Here is an 8,135-nt window from a genome sequence, read left to right as displayed (position 1 = left end):
GTTTTAGTTCCCTGGTGGTATTAATGACCTCCTCAGCAGGTCAATGTTCTTTTTAGGCCTTCTAATTAGCCATTATTTGATGCAGGTGTGCTAAACCAGGGAGAGAACTAAAACATACATGATGCCGTCCCTCGAGGACCAACTTTGGGCACCACTGATCTAAGCCATGTGGCTGATTTACTTCTTTTGCCAGGATGCTCCTGGTGGCGCAGACTGGTTCTGATCCAGGAAATGTGCTTCTGGCTGGTTTCACACTCAGCCTACTAAGGAGTTAATGTTTAATTCAGAGGTTCTATCCTCTGGGATTTGAACCAACAACTCCCAAACCATTTCTGGTCTGGATGTTTCCAGTGGGCTGAACATCCACACATATGACATTCAGCCAGCTAATATAACACAGTGCATCCAAGTGTGCACAAGTTTGTGCACAAATGTCTGTTGTGTGGTCTTGGAGGCAACTGGTTCTTCCAGCAGGAGTTCACAGTGTGGCAGGTAATGCTATATGTTTATTTGTCTGCTTGCTTCTGGTTTGAGACTGCTATAGCTGCAAAAATGTTCCATAACCCGTCCAACATCCTCCCACAGGGTTCAGATCCTCACCTGTGCCATCTAACATCACTGTGGTGAACTATATCTCCATGTTCAGCTTGGATTTCCTGGGATTAAAATTAAGCAATAATAATTTTGTAATTAATTCCATTATCTCTTCTATTGCTTTGATGATCAAACTTGAGTTGTTTTAGGTAGAGGACCAGCTGGTTAATGATACAGTGACCTCCTTGACATCTTCTCCTGTGGATTTCATTACAGATAAGTGGACGGTCCACTCCATTCTCCAGCTGGGGCCAGTGGACAACAAGTGGACAACAAGTGATAATTCCACTCATTCCGTTCTACTCCACTGTTGTGTCATTCTATCATCCACTGAACAGCCAGATGTGAATGAATCTGTGCCTGTAGTCTGACTGTTTATGTGTGGAAGTCTAGAAGTATTCCTATTATGTTGAAGTCCTCATCAGCTTGTCTCAGAAAGATGGATAACTGACCAGTTCATGTGATGCGCCTGTCCCTTAGTGCCCAGCTGCCTGTTTCTATCAGATGGTAGCTCTTCCATTCTGGGAGCCACAGTGCTACATCTCAGGAAAACAGTAGGGAAGTTTAGCTTTTTCTCAAGACAAATGTTCGCCACCATTTTTTGGCACCGTTTTTAACATTCTATAGAAAATATGAACATGAAATTTAGTGAGAAAAATTGTAAATTCAGAGTAGTTTTGGCTTTTGTGCAACTCATTTTCTAGTTACCAAGTTTGAAATTCTGGAATTATAACTACTCACAAAAAAAGAGTTGCAATTGTTTTAAAAAGAACCACAGTGAGTTTTATTTAATCCTTGTATCTGTCCTTATTTCCTCCAACTGCCCAACATGTTTAGAAAACATCTTTGGGAAAGGCAAGGAATGGCTGAGGTCCAAGGTCAGACTGTAGAATTGGCTTAGCAGCACTGAGAGCCAAAGACCATTTGTCCACTTCCTCATCAGTTTAGCAGGAGCTGACAGCGCCACAGTGACAATGTGTTACTTGTTTAGTCCCTAACTATCTCCCTGTGAGAGGAGGGTCCGTCGGATAGTCGAACCTCAGATTCAGGAAGAGCAGTGTGGTTTTCGTCCTGACCGTGGAACACTGGACCAGCTCTACACCCTCGGCAGGTTCCTGGAGGGTGCATGGGAGTTCGCCCAACCGGTCTACATGTGTTTTGTGGACTTGGAGAAGGCGTTCGACCGCGTTCCTCGGGGTGTACTGTGGAGGGTCCTCCAGGAGTAGGGGGTACCGGGCCCTTTGATACGGGCTGTCAGGTCCCTTTATGACCGGTGTTGGAGTCTGGTCTGCATTGCCAGCAGTAAGTCGGGCTCGTTTCCTGTGAGAGTTGGACTCCGCCAGGGCTGCCCTTTGTCACCGATTCTGTTCATTACTTTCATGGATGGAATTTCTAGGCGCAGCCGAGGTGTTGAGGGGATCCGTTTTGGTGGCCTTAGGATCGCGTCTCTGCTTTTTGCGGATGATGTGGTCCTGTTTGCTTCATCAGGTTGTGATCTGCAGCTCTTACTGGAGCGGTTCACAGCCGAGTGTGAAGTGGCTGGGATGAGGATCGGTGCTTCGAAATCCGAGGCCATGGTCTTGAGCCGGAAAAGGGTAGCATGCCTTCTCCGGGTCGGTGTATGTGTCCTGCCCCAAGTGGAGGAGTTTAAGTATCTGGGGATCTTGTTCACGAATGAGGAAAGAAGGGAGCAGGAGATCGACAGGCGGATTGGGGCAGCATCTGCTGTGAAACAGGCGCTGTACCGGTCCGTCGTAGTGAAGAGAGAGCTGAGCCAAAAAGTGAAGCTCTCGATTTACCGGTCGATCTACGTCCCCACTCTCATCTATAGTCATGAGCTTTGGGTCATGACCGAAAGAATGAAATCACGGATACAAGCGGCCGAAATGGGTTTTCTCCGCAGGGTGTCTGGGCTCTCCCTTAGAGATAGGGTGAGAAGCTCGGTCATCCGGGAGGGACTCAGAGTAGAGCCACTGCTCCTCCACGTCGAGAGGAGCCAGTTGAGGTGGCTCGGGCATCTGGTAAGGATGCCTCCTGGACGCCTCCTTGGTGAGGTGTTTCAGGCACGTCCCACCGGGAGGAGGCCTCGGGGAAGACCCAGGACACGCTGAGGGATTATGTCTTTCGGCTGGTCTGGGAACACCTTGGGGTTCCCCTGGAGGAGCTGGAAGAAGTGGCTGGGGAGAGGGAAGTCTGGGCCTCCCTTCTGAAGCTGCTGCCCCCACGACCCTACTCCGGAAAAGTGGAAGAAAATGGATGGATGGATGGATGGATGGATGGATGGATGGATGGATGGATGGATGGATGGATGGATGGATGGATGGATGGATGGATATCTTCCTGTGTTCTCTGCTTTCTGTTCATATCTGTCTGAGTGGACCTGCTCCCTGCAGGCTGCAGCAGGACGGTATGATCAGGCTGTCCTTTTATGGCTTATTGATTAAACTGCTCTTCTAGTGATGTTGAACTTGTGCACTCTTTTTTTCCTCCATCCTTCATCCTTAAGCTGTCACTTATTTCATTTTATACAAATCTATGCCAGGACTCTCATCTGTCATCATCAGCAGTGCACCACAGGACAAGGTTTAGCAGGTCATTTAGCCTCCCTCCAAACAGCTTCCACTGTCATTCCTACTGGCTCCATATTTCTCCATCTGCAGGGTAATCAGGTTTGTAGCCACAACAGATGTTAGATGGAAAAACAACACTGGCTTCCATGTGAGCAATAGAAATGGCTTCACAAAGAGACTCTTGAGACAAGATGGAGGACCATCCCATTTTGTCTCCACTCTGTAAATTCCAGAGAGCATCATTCAATAATTTGAACATTATGGTTTTAAGATAATAGTTGTCAAAGAGATATTATGCAAGCGAAAGAAGGAGGCAATCGGACCCTGCAGTGTGTGGTTGAAGCTTGTTGGGATGATTTCAGCAGAAATGTGCAGCCACTGCAGATGTAAGAATCATTTTGCTTGGCAAAAATGATAGAAATGTTTGCTTTAAATTTGAACTCAAAGCTAAAAAAATATGATTTTAGAATAAAGACCTACTGGCATCTTTAATAATCTTTTCAGATCGATAATGTCACTCAGTCCAACAGTAAAGGTGCTGTTACACAGTGTGACAGACAGATAGGAGAGGCTGAGCATGCTGCCTGCGTCAAGCCAGTGCTAAGGGTGATGGAGGAGGAGACGGTGTTGTGGATCCTGACAGCCTGAGGTCTGTTGGTCAGGAAGTCCAGAATCCAGTTCCCCAGTGTGGGACTCAGTCCAAGAGAGGAGAGCTTCTGCACCAGGGTTTGTATTACCATGTTATGACAGTATTGAGACAGATAATCTGTGAAAAAAAAACAAAAACAAAAACAAGCTTTTCCACCTTCTCCTAGTGCTGTATAAAAACAACCAATCAGAGCCAAGGGGGGAGCCTTGGCTCTCACAGTCATGCCTGTGTGTGCTCTCACCTGTCCATTCTCCCTGTCTCCCTCCCTTGCACTCAGCTAAGCTACAGTCATCAGCAGAGCCTGTTGTGAATGCTAAGGCTGGTTAGCATGGCATCCAATGACGTTATATAAATGGTTTTCCTGTAATGAATTGTTCCTCTGCCATTAGCACAGAGGAAAAGGAACCGCTGGTGGACTGGCTCCACCAGCGGTTCCTTTTGGGTCTCATCGCTCTCTTCAACCCAAACCCAAACCAGACGAACGACCTCAAGTAATCGTGTGCAGGCTTCATTACTACAGTGACTGTCTGGACATTTTACGTCTTGTGAGGGTGCGCCAGCGGATTAAAGTCGGAGCCGGGACTATATCGATTTTTCCGGATCACACTGCGAAGGTTGCCCGGGCTCGGGCAGCCTTCAATAAGGTAAAGCGGCTACTTCGTGGCATCGAAGGGATCAGGTACGAACTTTTCTACCCAGTGCAGCTGCACATTACTTACAATGGAGTTGTAAAGGAGTTTACTGCATACGAGGACGCAAAGCAATACGTTCAGACTTTGATTTCTGAGTGAGCCCTATTCGCTCTTAATGAGCCCTGGTCATAGACTGTGTTTGGGTGAATATTAGAGGTGTGCCGATCGATCGACTACTGATCATAATCGGCCGATTTTCGTTAAAAAGTGTATGATCGGTGATCGGATCATGGTCTCTTGTTGCCGATCACCTGCATCTCATTTCGCAGCCTGCATGTGCGGCTGATCTCCTCTTTCCTTCACACTGTGCAGCAACAAATCCTAAATGATGTGGCAAGGAACTATAGCGCTCTTAGAGTGAATAGGGAAGTTTGCGCCGAAGAAATACCTTGGGGGTGAAGAATGTCAAAATGCACACAACTAATCTAATATGACGTTTAAGAAACAAACGTTTGACGGAGTTTAGCTACATCGAGGCTCCCTGGAGGGAAAAAAGGGACATCCGGAGCCAGGGCCGTGCAGAGACCACTAAAGGGGCAGGTGCTCAAAAGAAACGGGGCACATCTAACCGCATTCTAGGACAGAAAATTAACAAAGCCGGACAGCTTTCAGTGTTTAAAAAACAATGATAAATTACAAAATTGTGAGATATACAATCAAAGCTAAGGAAAATCTCTATATAAAGCATACAACTATGCATATGTAAGATATTTTATTAGTAATTTCTTTCTGCAGGTCTGTTTTGTTATAGGAAAGTATTGCAATATTCAAACCCGCAATTTAGCAAGATATGTAAATCAGAGCTAGACGACCAGACATATTTTCTCTTTACAGAATTACACTATTAAAAATATAAACAAGGGCACAATGCTACCTTTTAGTGTACTGTAATCTATATAAAAAAGAGCTGCCTGTTTTTCTACACTTGCAGTGGAGATGAAGATGGTCCATTCAGGAAAGCAGAGCTCCATCAAACTTTAATGTGGAACTGCAGAAAAAAAAAGAAAAAAGAAAAAATTGAATTGTTAATGCATGTCACAATGAGAAAAGCCTACTGAGTTTTGCTTAAAAAAACATTTTTGAAAATTAAAATCACATTTTTGTCTCATTAAGTGAAAACATTATTTGCAAAACAAACTTATTGGCGCATGTCAAAAATCTTTTCTTGCTATTCTAAGTTTTTGTTTGTGACTTAAAGTTTTGCTTGTGATTCTCACATGACGTTGTGGGCAGGGTCCAAAATCGCAACAAAAGATTTCTGATGTGTGCAAATAAAAATGTATGTTTGGCAAATAACTTTTTAAGTTCACAAGACAAAAATTAGTTATTTAATCTTTAAAAAAGTTTTTTAAACAAAACTTTTTGTTTAAAAAAGAAGAAATCACTACAATTCCAAAAGTTTTGATTACAATTTTATTTTACTTAATAGAGGTTAGTTGTTTTTTTCATTGAATTGGAAAAAAAAAATAACTTCATACTCTGCAAACCAGACCCTAAATTTACTTAAAGTCTGGACTGAGTTTTTTCCCCCTTCATTAATGACACACTTTTATTACATACATTATATCTATCATGGTAATTCAGAGTGAGTTATTTTTAATTCTAAATGAACATCCTTGTTGGACTTTTATTTTAGTGCTATTCTCCTTCAAGATACATTTACCTAACGTAGAGGTTCTCAAAGTGGGCGGTACCACCCCCCGGGGGGCGTTCAGAGGACGGCAGGGAGCGCTGGCGGAAATTTTTACAAAAGGCGGGCGCTGGGATTCCTTTGGGGGGCGTTTGGTCGAAGGTAAACTTTACACCTTATATGCACAACAATCCCAGTTCAGACTTTGAGCTACTTGCTAAAACTGTATTGTGTAACATTAAAACATGCCTGGCTGCAACGGTATCGATGGCAGCTCTTCTTCTTCTCCTCCTCTTCAGTGTTTGTAGCTTCTTGGCGCAGCTCCTCCGCATCAGTTCAGCGTTACACCGGCTGATGACGTTGCTGTGATTCACTTTTTCTGGTATTTTTGTACATATGTTTTGGCAGTTCTGTGATCATGTCAAAGCAGCAACTTATATCAACAATTGTTTTATTTCCGTTTGAAAGCTGCCCGCTTCCATGGAAGGACAACAGAAAATCGATCTTATAAACATGTAATTATTAAAACCCTCACTTTGTATCCCTCTGAAAAATTAATCAATTTAAATAAAGAAATCCCTCCATGGGTGATAGCACGATAGAGAGCGTTCATTTTATAGCGTTAACACCGGTGCTGTAAGGTCTGGTATGAAACGGGTAGAACAACGGAACCACAACAGTTTTAAAATTCAATAATCGGACTACCGCAATTGTTTCCGTTGTTTTAAAAGGTTTATGTCAGTCTGCCTTTTCCCCATCGATACGTTTCCCGACCGCTGCGCACCAGCGCAGGGGTCAAAAAACAAAAACAAAAACGACGCGCACATTGCGCTGAAACAGGAGAAGCGGGACATAAAACGGAGCGACGAACTAGATGTGAATTATGGCATAAAAACAGAGAATCCTACGCTGAACAGTGAAAAATGAACACATGATGTGAAACACATGACGATTAAGCGGCACAGCAGGTGATGAGTGAAGATTAATGATGGTCAATAAACAATAAAATAAATCTAGCAACAGGAAAGAAAAGTGGACATAGCAATAAACCGAGAGAGGACAATACTAATGAAAGGAAATTAAATGGAAATGAATGAAGAACAAAATGCAAGAATAAAATAAGAAACTAAAGTAAATACAGAGGAAAAAAACTGGTATGGCAAGACCTTTCATGCAATAATCAATACAGAGGACTGTATGGCAAGAATAAACAGACACTATTTCCAGATAAAAGGTAAAATAATATTGTTGAAGTGCCATGGGTTTGTTGAGACCACATCTAATACTGAGAATAAATATATCTTACAGACCATAACAGTAAAGAACTTATCACTTATTTATGTCTTTAATTAGATTTTATATATTTATTTCTTCAATATTATTTTTCATGTCAATGTTATTGTCATGAGGCTGATGACTCCATGTCTCATTTGACTCATTAGGATTTGATTAAGAACCAGATTTGTTCTTTGTAATTTCTGTCCAGTATCATCATATTAAGATATAATCCATGTTTCTGGCTCATATTTGTATGGCATTAAAAGGACCTGGAACTTTTGGTTTTCCACTGACAGCTCTGGTTTGAACAATAAATGCCATGTGGGTGAAATTTTATGGATGATACTCTGATGTCCCATTCTCCTGAAGGCAGCACAGAGCTGCGCCACCAGAAACCGACAGAAACACTGAAGAGAAGAAAAGCTATGATTAATGTAGTTACAGTTCTATCCATGTTTTAATGTTGCAGAGCTCAGTCATTTTGCAAATAGTTCAAAGTTTAAACTGGCATGTTGTTCATCTTTTATCTGATCATTCTGTGGAATATTTAACAAATAGAAAATGGCACAGAATAAGAATATTTGATAAATCAGTGATTCTTGAGAATAGGGACAAAACATGTCCTATGGATAAAGCATGAAATTTGAATAAAATATACACAAAATATATTTTTTTCAAATATCTAACTAAACTAACCTGGGTCATGTGAGCACAACAATGTA

This window comes from Poecilia formosa, unplaced genomic scaffold, assembly GCF_000485575.1.
Source record: "Poecilia formosa unplaced genomic scaffold, Poecilia_formosa-5.1.2 Scaffold590, whole genome shotgun sequence".
NCBI lineage: Eukaryota > Metazoa > Chordata > Actinopteri > Cyprinodontiformes > Poeciliidae > Poecilia > Poecilia formosa.
The sequence above is the reverse complement of the archived record's forward strand: the minus strand, read 5'-3'. Positions refer to the sequence as shown.